The 13,461-nt window shown below is 42.5% G+C and overlaps 1 long non-coding RNA gene across 1 annotated transcript in view; it reads right to left on the bottom strand.

Moving 5' to 3' along the window:
• Positions 1 to 3,468: 3,468 nt before the first annotated feature.
• The window catches only part of LOC149446018 (uncharacterized), a 146,549-nt gene continuing 136,556 nt past the window's right edge, over positions 3,469 to 13,461 (bottom strand). Inside the window, exon 4 of the long non-coding RNA XR_016306283.1 lies at positions 3,469 to 3,662. This is a non-coding gene — a long non-coding RNA (uncharacterized LOC149446018). The remainder of the gene's footprint in view (positions 3,663 to 13,461) is intronic.

The raw sequence follows: 13,461 nt of genomic DNA on the forward strand, positions 1-13,461 counted from the left end.
GAAGTAGGAGGACTATGCATTACACTCATTGTAATTGTTTGACAACCCGCTATTAAAGAAATTATCCTGTGTCTGATAAGAAATTGGGCTCAAAACTTGTGTTAGTTTAAACTACACATCATGCAGTGGTAGTTCCAGCCAAAAGATACAGATAGATATCAATGGTCCTTGAGAACATTGTAGACCAAATTAAAATTATCTCTGTTTGAACACAGGTGGGTCAACAAGTGGCAAAAAGGCACTTTGATTGATTTGCCAGTCCTTGAGTATTATTTGTCTTTCAAATTTGAACTCCTTGGGCTTTAAGTGCAAGATCTAATGTCAGATTCAGGGGATGTCAACACGTAAATTTATAAGGGTACATATTTTGTTGACAAAAACAAACTGTAAATACTATGTAAAAGCTGGAGTCATGTGCTGATGCAGCTTTTAATTTTACGTAGAGTTATATTTTTTAAAAGCTATTAACTGTAGATGGGCATGTAAAAACACTATTTTTAACATTCAGAAATTTATATACAGTAGTTACTCACCTTTTCATTAAATTTGAGATATTTTACATTTGTGTACTTTACCACGCAACCTGAGATCTGAGCTAATCTAATTGATCACTGGACAAGATGTCAAATGTATTTGGGACTTCTCGCCATCACACATAATCTTGTATTTTCTTGTTCCTTTTCTGCGAATATTACATATTCGCTATGTTATCATATTCGAGCACACTGTTTCACTCTGCTCCATTTATGGAATGACAATTTAGTCCTGGGATCTTATATTGCAGCAGACCAAAAATCTTTGCATACAAATATAATCACATCCTTTATCTAAATTCTCTTTATTGTAAGATTCAGGTAACAAAGATTTTGCTTTTTGAACACTTTTTGTTGTATCTTATAGATTTTTCGTTGCAAATCACAAATATAACCTGTAATTTAACGTATTATGTGTTGTTTTATATAAATATTTTGTTTTTGTAATATGTTGGCTATGCTGCACACATGAACATACTAAAACATGGAACTGTTGTTGAAGCACATCCAGTGCACCGAGTACAACTGGAATATATGTAGAGATTTAAAAGTAGTGACTCTGTTGCTTGGAATGCAGTTCAGAAATACTAAAACACTGTTGTCAGGCCACGCCAAATAAATTTGGTTCCAGGATAGAAAAACATGGCATATGAACTACAGTACTTGTTGACTCAACAAGGATATTTTTGCCTCTAATTCACATAAAACCTGGACTGATGAAAAATTTAGTGAAAGTGATGAACAAGGAAGATGAAGGTTTTCATTATTTGAGATAGATGTTTCCAAGAATAATTGATGCAAGATTAGGGAAGGCATTTTTTGTTGGTCCACAGATCAGATATGTCATCAGTGACAAGTGATTTGAAGATCTGTTAGTGGGGCCAGAGGAAATCACCTGGAAAGCATTCAAGCATGCGGTTAAGAATTTTTTGTCAACTACAGAGCACCAGACTACAGTACATTCAGCCAGTTGACAAATTTATTACAGCATACAAGACCACGCAGTGCAACATATCACTGAAGATTAATTTTCTGCATTCAAATTTTGAATTTTTTCTTTGGACTTTCTTTAGATTAAAAAAATATAACTGCAGTCAGTGACAAACATGGTGCAAGGTTTCCCCAGGACATTGCCACAATGGAAAAACAGTATAAGGGCAGTTGGAATCCACCAATGCTTGCTGCCTATTGTTGGACAGTGCAGTAAGATGCTCCAGGCAATGAGTACAAATGAAAATCAGCAGTGAAACACTTTTAGCAATTAAAATAGGCAATTGTTTTTGCACTGATGCAGCATGTCGAAACCATTATACAAATAAAAACATTATAGAATTAAAAGTAAATTTTCATGTTTCTCAAGATTCCCATGTCATACATTCATGATTAAAATAATAAATTATATTTGTATTCAGCTTGAAAGGGTCTATCATAATCACTAAAAGTTTTTCAGGAAGCAAAACCCTTGAAAAAAATTGGTGCCCAGTGTTCTTTGCAAAACTTTATCCTACTTTTGTAATATACTTTGTAATATTCCATACTGTTAGACCTTGCTATTATAAAGATGCAATATGACTGTATGCCCACTATTAACAACTTTAGCAGCCATTAGGTGTGCCCATCTCAATGAAAAAAGACAAAATGGCCTATGAGAGAGAAATATGAATGATGTATATACTGCAGAGAAATAACATAGGAGGAAAACCTGCATCTTAAAGCGAAGTTCCACTCACCCAGTCAAAAAAATAAAAGTCAGCAGCTACAAAAACTGTAGCTGCTGACTTTTAAAAAACAGCCACTTACCTGTCCCTTGGTCCTGCCTTGTGTCCTCCGCAGCCCGTTTCACCGGCCATCCTGTATTCCAGGAGGCCAACATCTTTAGTGTGGGCATGTCGCTGTGATAGCTTTCGGCTTCACAGCCGGGTACTCACTGTGCATGTGCGAGTAGCGCTGCACTTCATGAATGGTCCTGTAGTCGTCTGGGACCTGTCACGTGTCCCAAAAGACTACAGGGAGGAAGGAGGGAGGACACCTTCCGCTAGGCGATCGGACCGGAAGTGGAAGCGGGTAGCTGTCAAATTTGGGTACCCACTCCTCCCCTGCCCCCAAAGGTATCAATCCTTAATGGGAAGTGGGGCAGCAGTCTTTAAAGCGGAACTTCCCCTTTTGGGTGGAGCTCCGCTTTAAAAAGAAGAGGTATAAAGTATATGTACACCCAGTCACTAAAATCATAACACACTGATGTACTTTCTAGTTATTTTCAATATTTTTAAATCAGCAACTTTCATTAAAATAAAAACCTGTTTAGCTTGCCATGAGGTTTCTTATTTAGGCACTACCTATGATATGGTGACAAAGCTTGGTCCCTGTCTCACAATTGCTTCCTTGTGCTTCCAGAGAAGACTATGTCAATGCTGTGCCAATGCTCCACCAGTGTTACTATCAGGAAAACGCCTTGAGAACCTATGTCTAATCATCACTGAAGTGTTTGCATGTAGACAGGAAGTGGCTTCAAACAGAATGAAATGAAAAAATAGGCAATTGTTTTAGCAACTTAAATGTCATTCGATTAGATTTACAGTAGATCTACTCCAAATTCGGAGTCTAGTCTAACAAACTTGTACAGATGGCTTGATTGCCAAATGATCTTGCAACTCATAAACTTTAGATGCTCATGATAGGTGAGTTTTAACATCTATAAGGATTTTTATATTGTAACATTATAAACTAATGTCTTAAATAAAATACATAATTTGTATTTAGTTCATCATCTGTAGAGATATAATCTTTTATTTGTTCCTCTAGCAGCCAGCCTAGTACATTGCAGCAGCATTCTAATGTTACTGTGAGACAACAATGGTCTGTTGATAAGTCAAGTGGCAGCTAATTAGACCAAGTGTTTCTAAAAGTAGAGTCCATGTTACCTGAATTGTTGCGGATCATCACCTGCGGCACTCTCCCTGTCACATGCTAAATGGGGAGCACTTGTTCAGATGCTTGGAAGCTCACAGAAGCGTATCCGATGCACTGGTCTCACTAAAGCACATGTCAATCAAATGAAGAGGAAAGCAGATGTATACATCTCTGGCCACCTACTACTGCAATCACTTTTTTTCTTCCCTGAAGGAACTCCTAAGAGATAAAAATCAAGGAAATGTAATACAGAGGACCTAAAAGATAAACAGATGTGTATTTTACAATGAAAGATAACCCAGATTCATTTGCACCTGCTTCAGGCACCAGCGTCAAGGCTAGATGTGCTCATATTTTAAAGAAAAGCTTTTATGGCATTTAGTAGACCAGACTTTAATTATGCTTCTTTTAGCTGAGATGTCAGGATAGTAAATGGGGAAAGGAACCAACTTGACCTCAGTTCCTTTATTTTACCTTGACCCAGCCTGAACTTCTCAGGGTTGTAAAAAGAGGAAAAAACACAAAACAGGAAGCCCAAAACTCACATAATATGCCATTTCTCTAACCTGTAAACATGTCACAATTGATATACAATACCTAATTTATTATAGCCTAATGCATTTTATACAAGACAAAATTTCATGCCTTGTGGAAAATTTGTATTCAAATACTTCTACAAATATGCACCCTTAAAAGCATTAGAGTATACCTTCAGCTACAGTAGAACTTCTACTAGCATAACATATTCTTAGCAGCAACTAGATCGAATGGACTAACTATGTACAAAGTAATTAGTTGGTTGGCTTGTGCCAAATTACCTATACATAGGTGATTGTGTAGGTGATTGTGTGGCTGTTGTAAAGAAAATAGATTGTAAATTACACTGGGAAGTGGGTAATGAAAGGTGATAACATATTATAGCAAGCACTGCATGTTATGTCAACACTATCTGAACATTTTACTTGGTCTATATGTGGACATTTGTACATATTGATAAGATCTTTCAAACAAATCAACCACTGCTATCTTCAATTTTAGAACACTATTCAGAGTAGTTCAGCCTCATACTTTTAAAATAGATCATTTCTGGATATACAGCTAAATAGATAACTGTCTGAAAACCATCAAACAAAATAAATTGACAGAAAAGAGTGATCACCTTTGTGACTGTTGACTACCGTAGTGGCTATTCCATCTACAGTAAGTCCACTTCTGTAAATCCTTTGAACATTAGATTTATAAGGGTAACTTTAATCAGAATAAATGTTGCTCCATAAGTAGTGTGTTCCCATGATGCATATTCAGACAGGCTTTTTCATAATAAATCCTAAGGGGAGCAGCAGGAGAGGCAGCTATAGACCCGATCAACAATGGTGTCTTAGTCCAAATGGCTTTTGAGTTTAATGGGTAGACTGAACATGGATATTACACTTCTGACCCTGTATTCGCTTTTATGTTGCATGCTTCCCATTACTAACAAAGGAGGAAACAATGTGTACTCTGCTGTGTTGTATAGAGAAAAATCACAACATGGAAGCATGAAAGACAGTCTTGTTTTTGCAGCCTTAAGCATTTATACATAGAGAAAACACACACCCTAATAACACGGCTATCATTTCAGGCACTTTGCATATATTTGAAAATGACTGAAACCACTGGAATGCATAATTAACAGCTATATCTGTAATGACTTTGTAAAAAAAAAGCACCTATTATGCAAATTCTAACAGAATTACAACCCAAAATAACAAGATAAAACAGAATAGCCCATTAAAAGATTAAAAAACAAAACAAAACAGTTTTTACTGCAATATTCGTCTTCACTCCAGATATTTCCCCCTTCCCCCCTGCAATAAATTTTTCTGCTGCTAGATGTCCTCAGCCTGATGGCCAACATCAGTATATATAAGAAACAAAATTCTCCTGTGCACAGGTATGGGGCAACTTGCTAGGCTTTTGGCTAGAGGAAGAGGGCTTGCCCCAAAACGTTTAAGCGAGTCCAGATCCCTGGAAGATGTCCATTTGACAGAATCTCCCTCGTGGATCCTTCTCACCATTGTCCTTGTAATTTATTAAGCTTCATTCTCACCGTGGTTTGTGAGTATATTTTCTAATCTTTGTTTTCTTTATCAATAAGCCCCCTGTGATAAATGCACTAGGCCAGTGCTCCTTTTGTTTTCTTTTATAATGGCCAGCATCATTCAACCCATTACTTCTGTGCCCGGGTTAATCTGGACCTGCCCGAGCTTGTGGTTAGTCAGTGAAAGACGAAGCAGCACAGTGCTATGATCATCTCTCTGTCACCGTGCTTTCTCTTCCTATCAGCATGCTTCATGTCAGCACATGAATTGATTGGCTCTCTGCACTGTTGTTTCCATCACACTGCAGCCCTGCTGTACAAAACAACTGCAAGAGGGTAATACCAAGTCAACTTGCATAAAAAAATAATAATGATGTATTAATAACAGAGCTGCATTATTTGTTTTTTTTTTTGTATCTGCCTAGATTTGAGCTATAGAACAAACCCTTCATAGACTAGCTCCAGTCAACAATATACATGAAGCAGTCAACAATTCATGCTAGTGCAGCTAGATTTTAAGGATGAGATTAGAAGTTCGCCACTGCCATGGGTTTGGGGCAAATGCTAAGGGTTTGAGATTCATGGCCCCAGCAAATGTATGTGCATATTCACCTTGTAGAATTTTTTTTTTACCATAATGCACGGCATGGCCTTTGAACAAAAGCCATCAAGCTTGGAGGAGCCAATAAGGGAGCTTTTGGATAAGTCAGCCCTCTCACTATAAAAATGAGACACAGAGCAGCCATATGGTGTCAGTGAATTGTTGTAGAGAAAGTATAGGGAAATTTGACAAATCACACAAAAAGAGTTTATGGTCAGTTAGGAAACTGTATTTTAACTCTGATTACTTGTTCTGTGGGCAATCAACCTATTTGGTGCCTTGTTTTTTTAATATTGTGGTCTTTCATTTTATTTTGTGGCTAACTTGAGGTCAGCAGTCAGCTGCCCCAGTGATAGCAAACGTTTTTTATTTTGTAAGAATTCAGTTTACATAAATTTTTGTTTCAGGGGTGGTATTTTAGGTTTTCATTTATTTTGGGATACAGTTGTGCTCAAAAGTTTGCATACCCTTGGAGAATTGGTAATAGTATGTACCATTTTTAAAGAAAACATGAGTGAGTTGGCAAAATACATTTCTTTTATTTCTAATGGGATTCATATTCAATGGTAGGTCATAACAAAATGACACAAACATAAAGCAAAACATGGCAACAAGTAAACCAGTCATGTCCAATGTCCGGCCCGCGGCCCATTTACGGCCCAGGGGTCGGTTTAATACGGCCCTCCAACAGCCCTCCCTGCTCTGTGTAATGTGGCCCTCCCACGGCCCTCCCTTCTATGGCAGACAGTCTTCTGCTTGAGAGCAGAGGGCAGTGCGCATGCCTGACTGCGGCGCGTTCTCCCTGGTCTGTGTAAATGCGGCTGTCGCACGGCCCTCCCTTCTGTGGCAGACAGTCTTCTGCTTGAGAGCAGTGCGCATGCGTGACTGCGCCGCGCTGGGAGCGACAGAGGGCGGTGATGTCAGGGCCGGGCTTCCAGCGTGAAGTGTGTTTCTCTTCCCCTCCCGGCTGCCGAGCAGAGACTTCAGCTCCAGTTACCTTTTTCACCCTTCACATTAGTGCAGGTAAGTTTTTTTAAAATTTATTTTCAATACATTGTGAAAACTCAGCTGTCAGTTGATCTTAATGTTATGAAATGAAAAGTATGTCGTTTGCAATTAACTTGGCATAAAATAATTTATTTGCATTTAATTGTAATGGTTCAAAGAATGTTCGGAAAAAGGTTTGGCCCTCCACCATGTTCACTTCATCCAATCTGGCCCTCTTTGAAAAAAGTTTGGACACCCCTGAAGTAAACAAATGAAATTACTCCTATTCAAAAGTCTGCATACCCTCAGCTCTTAATACTGTGTTTTATCCCCTTTAGCATCAATAACAGCATATAGTCTTTTGTAAAAGTTGTCTATGAGGCCCTGAATTCTTACAGGTGGTATACCTGCCCATTCGTCTAGGCAAAATGCCTCCAGGTCATGCAAAGTCTTTGGTTGTAATGAACCACATGTTTGATATCTCCCTTGATGATATTAAAGTCAGAAGACTGTGATGGCCACTTCAGAAACACCTTTTTCTGCTGTAAGCACTGGAGGGTTAACTTGGCTTTGTGCCTAGAGTCACTGTCGTGCTGGAAAGTCCAAGAGCGTCCCATGCACATCTTTCATGCAGACTTCCTATGTCTTTAGAACATTAGTGAGCCACCACCATGCTTCACAGTGGGGATGGTATTCTTGTTGACTTCTCTCCAAACATAGTGCTTATGGTTGTTACCATAAATCTCTATTTTGATCTCGTCACAGCAGAATTCAGTGTGCTAGAAGTTGTGAGGCGTGTCAAGGTCTTGTCGGGCATATTGTGGCTGGGCTTTTTTGTGGTATTGGCACAGTAAAGGTTTCTTTCTGGCAACTTGACCATGCAGCTAATTTTTCCTCAAGTATTGTCTAATAGTGCTTCTTGAAACAACCACACCGTCTTTTTCTCTAGCAGCCTGTATTTCTCTTGAGGTTACCTGTGGGTTTTTCTTTGTATCCCAAAAAGCTCTTCTGGCAGTTGTGGCTGCAATCTTTCTTGGTCTACCTAACCTTGGCTTGGTATCAAGAGATCCACACATTTTCCACTTCTTAATAAGTGATTGAACAGTACTGACTGGCACATTCAAGACTTTGGATTACTTTTTATATTGTTTTCCATCTTTATAAAGTTGTATTGCCTTGTTACGCAGGTCTTGACAGTTCTTTTCTGCTCCCCATGACTCGGTATCTAGCCTGCTCAATGCATCGTAAGAGCTAACAAACTTATTAACTATTTATACACAGACACTAATTGCAATTTAAAAATGAACCTTTAATTTTCATTTTAACCTCTGTGTCTCAGGACTATTTGAGTGATTTCTGTTATCATTATGATTTAAAAGGGAGCCAAACAACTATGTGATAATAAATGGTTTCGTATGATCACTATCCTTAAATAAAATACATTTTTTGGTATGATCAGTCATATTTTCGATATCAATGGCAAAATTTTATTATTTCTGCCAGGATATGAAACTTTTGAGCACAACTCTATGTTGGTTCCTATTTTGTGTTGATACAGCCTTTATTTTAGGTTAAACTGATTCTTTTATTTATTTTGTGCTGCAAGTTTTCACTAAAAAGTTTGTTTTTCTTGTTTAATCTTTATTTTATGATGATAGAGACTTTTGTTAAATTTGGGTGCTTAAAGGGGATCATTCACCTGTTACGGACTATCTGCTGTTCTTGGAGCTGCCTTTCATTTACATCAAGCCGCTGCATCATTTGAAAAAAAATAAGTGCTAGAACAGTGGGGTTGATTTACTAAAACTGGAGAGTGCAAAATCTGGTGCAGCTGTGCATGGTAGCCAGTCAGCTTCTAGCTGTTTAATTAAGCTTTGACAAAAAACCTGGAAGCTGATTAGTTTCTATGCAGAGCTGCACCAGATATTGCAATGGTTTTAGTAAATCAACCCCAGTGTGTACCCAAACCACCTCACGTGATATTGTTCACATTCATTGCACCCCATATCCCTATAGATAAAATAGAAGTTATGCATATACCATTAGGCTTATTATCTAAGAATAAAAGTGTCCTGCTGCTGACCAGTTTTACACTTCTGTATCTTTTGCAAAATCCTATTTCTTTTAATAAAAATACCAGCCTGTGCTCTTTGCCTAAATAATTTGGGCCTAAATACTGTATATGTTAATCACAGCAGCACTAGATTTAATAAAAATATTGCATAAGTGCAAACAATGCATAAATATTATACTAATAAGCACTGAAACAAACAAAATTGAAACATATCACATAAGTGTTAACAGTGTATGGGTATTATATCAAAAAACAACACTCTGGGATTCATTTTCTAAAGACAAATTTAGTGTGCACTGCAAGTGCATATGCTTCATAGCTTAGTAAATGAGGTAAAACTTCACTTTACAAAGAATACCCAAACACATGCAAGGAAAATAAAGAAAAAAAACCCAGCATTTTTGATTGCACATCATTAGATGTAGGAATCAGCAGAGCTTCCCCTCAGTTCAGAGCTTCCCCTCTGATCTAGAGCAATTGCACTTGCACTGCACAGTGTATTTGCCTTAAGCCCCCGGTCACATCAAAGCCTATTTTGAAATTGTGCGACTTACAGAGAAGTCGCGCGATTTCAAAATCGAGTGACCTGCCGATTGATTGCGATTTGCAAGACATCTGACACAGATGTCTATGCAAATAGTAACAAAAGTAGTGCATGCACTACTTTACAAATCGGTGCGGCTCCGACCAAGTTGGAACCGCACCGATATGACCGCTCTAATAGTGGACAATAGGGTGTGACTTGGCATATGATTTTCAAGTCGCATGGCATGCAAATCACATGCCAAGTCGCACCCAATGTGACAGGGGTGTAAGGAAATCGACCCCTACATAGCAGCTAAAGCGGCTGGTACTGACGTCATTTCCAGTCCACGGGATTCTGTCTTAACCAGGGTGGAAAGCACGCCAGCTCTCTTTACAGCTGGTGGAGCGGTGGTGATTAGAGATGAGCGAAGTATTCAAAAATTCGATTCGACTGATTCGGCGAATTCGTGGAAAAATTTTGATTCGAGTCGAATATATTCGCTGTGAATTTAACTTAAAAAAGGGTGTTTCTAGGCTTCAGAGAGACTTAATATTAGTGCTGAACACTGTACCTTTAATTTAAATGCCCTTGGAGTCTGCTGGGGAAGAGAAATAATACTGTCAGGCAGTATGACATGCAGATGAGTGCCGTCGATCTTAGAATCACCGCACACTTCACTCATTTGGCCAGTCACGGGGCCAAAACCAGAGTGTGGAGCCACAGTGTGGCGGTGGAGGCAGCAGCAATGGGAGGCCATACAGCACCCTATGACAAAAATGGAAACCACCAGCAGTGTGAGGAGACCTGAAAGTGGCACATGGCAGAGTGTGGCGATAGAGACAGCAGCAATGGGAGGCCGTACAGGGACCCATGACACACTCTGGACCTGGCAGCAGCATGAGGAGGCGGTACAGGGGCCCATGGCAGATTACGGGCCTGGCAGCAGCATGAGGAGTCGGTACGGGGGCCCATGGCAGATTACAGGCCTGGCAGCAGCAATGGGAGGCCGTACAGGGACCCATGACACAATCTGGACCTGGCAGCAGCATGGGGAGGCGGTACAGGGGCCCATGACAGATTACGGGCCTGGCAGCAGCATTTGGAGTCGGTACGGGGGCCCATGACACACTCTGGACCTTGCAGCAGCATGAGGAGGCGGTACAGGGGCGCATGACAGATTACGAGCCTGGCAGCAGCAACTTGGACAGGAGGACGTTCAGTTTCTGCACCGTCTGGTGCGTGCTCGCAAACTGTTGTCTCTTGGAAACGGATTCCAAGAAAGACTGCTGACGGAATCCGTGAAGAGGAGTAGCAGGAGAAGGAGCATCTGAACGAGCGGAATATGCCAACAAGCGACAACAGGGGCCCATGACAGATTACGGGCCTGGCAGCAGCATGAGGAGTCGGTACGGGGGCCCATGGCAGATTAGGGGCCTGGCAGCAGCTATGGGAGGCCCGTAATCTGCCAGCACCCTATGACAAAAAATGGAACCCACCAGCAGTGTGAGGAGACCTGAAAGTGGCACATGGCAGAGTGTGGCGATGGAGACAGCAGCAATGGGAGGCCGTACAGGGACCCATGAGAGACTCTGGACCTGGCAGCAGCATGAGGAGGCGGTATAGGGGCCCATGGCAGATTAGGGGCCTGGCAGCAGCTATGGGAGGCCCGTAATCTGCCAGCACCCTATGACAAAAAATGGAATACACCAGCAGTGTGAGGAGACCTGAAAGTGGCACATGGCAGAGTGTGGCGATGGAGACAGCAGCAATGGGAGGCCGTACAGGGACCCATGAGAGACTCTGGACTTGGCAGCAGCATGAGGAGGCGGTATAGGGGCCCATGGCAGATTAGGGGCCTGGCAGCAGCTATGGGAGGCCCGTAATCTGCCAGCACCCTATGACAAAAAATGGAACACACCAGCAGTGTGAGGAGACCTGAAAGTGGCACATGTTTGGGGCATGATTCATGGCGGATTTAGTCAGTTGTGTCAGGAACTGGTGGTTTGAAATCCAGACTAATCCACGCCTGATTCATTTTCACAAACGTCAGTCTCTCCACACTTTGGGTGGACAGTCGTGTCCTCCGTGGAGTTGCAATACCTCCTGCCGCACTAAACACGCGCTCCGATGCCACGCTACTGGCCGGGCATGACAGCCTTTCAAGGGCAAATTCAGCTAGTTGGGGCCAAAGGTCAAGTTTCGTTGCCCAGTAGTCAAGGGGATTGTCTACCTCGGTTGGCAGGGTGCTGTCCAAGTAGGCCTAAGCCTGTTGTTTAAGGTCCTGCTCCAGGTCCACCTGATGCTGCTGCTGCTGCTGCTGCTGCGGCTGGTTAGTAGTTTCCTCACTGCGCTGGTGAAGAAAGCTACTCATCATCGACTGCAGACTGAGGCAGCCGCTGCTGGTGGAGCTGCCACTGCTCCTACCACCCCACCCCTCCCCTGCTGCCATGGCAGCGGAACGCGAGCGCACAGGGCCCACAGTGTCTGAGGATGGACGTTGGCGCAGACAGGCAGAGACCAGCTGACTACATAGGTGGTTTTTATAGTACGTTATTTTGGCCTCCCTCTCAGCAGGTGTGAAAAAGGCCACCATTTTTGAACGGTAGCGAGGGTCCAACAAGGTGGACAGCCAAAAGTCATCCCTCTGTCTGATGGTTATTATTCGGCTGTCGCTACGCAAGCAACCGAGCATGCTATGGGCCATTTGTGCCAAGGAATGCGAGGGACTCCCTGCCTCCATCTCCACAGCATACTGCCACGGTGCGTCTGGGTCCTCTGTCTCCTCCTCCTCCTCCTCTACCAGATGCTCCTGCTCCTCCACTCCTGTCCGCTGAGTGGAAAAACCACCCATTTCACTCAATAATTCCTGAGCACCAATGTCCTCCTCTACCTCCTCCTCTTCTTCCTGTCCTGCCCCCACAGGGGTCATGTGGCGTTGAGATCTGTGCGCCACGTCTACCGCACCCTGACCAGCCATTGTTAACAGCATTTGTTCCAGGACGTGCAACAGAGGAATGACGTCGTTCATCCCATAGTCCTGCCGACTCACGAATAGCGTGGCCTCCTCAAAGGGCCTGAGCAAGCGCAGGTGTCACGCATGAGCTGCCAATGGCTGACATCTAAGTTACACAGGGAGTACCTTTATCCGCTTTTAACATCAGGAAATCGGTGATGGCCTTTCGCTGTTCGTAAAGGCGGTCTAACATATGTAGGGTTGAATTCCACCTTGTTGCAACGTCACAGCATGAGGAGTCGGTACGGGGGCCCATGGCAGATTACGTGCCTGGCAGCAGCAATGGGAGGCCCGTAATCTGCCAGCACCCTATGTCAAAAAATTCAACACACCAGCAGTGTGAGGAGACCTGAAAGTGGCACATGGCAGAGTGTGGCTATGGAGACAGCAGCAATGGGAGGCCGTACAGGGACCCATGACACACTCTGGACTTGGCAGCAGCATGAGGAGGCGGTATAGGGGCCCATGGCAGATTAGGGGCCTGGCAGCAGCAATGGGAGGCCCGTTATCTGCCAGCACCCTATGTCAAAAAATTCTACACACCAGCAGTGTGAGGAGACCTGAAAGTGGCACATGGCAGAGTGTGGCGATGGAGACAGCAGCAATGGGAGGCCGTACAGGGACCCATGAGAGACTCTGGACCTGGCAGCAGCATGAGGAGGCGGTATATAGGGGCCTATGGCAGATTAGGGGCCTGGCAGCAGCTATAGGAGGCCCGTAATCTGCCAGCACCCTAT

The sequence above is a fragment of the Staurois parvus genome, unplaced genomic scaffold (genome assembly GCF_062004578.1).
Source record: "Staurois parvus isolate SC_StPar_1 unplaced genomic scaffold, SC_StPar_1.0 ptg000701l, whole genome shotgun sequence".
NCBI classification, from domain to species: domain Eukaryota; kingdom Metazoa; phylum Chordata; class Amphibia; order Anura; family Ranidae; genus Staurois; species Staurois parvus.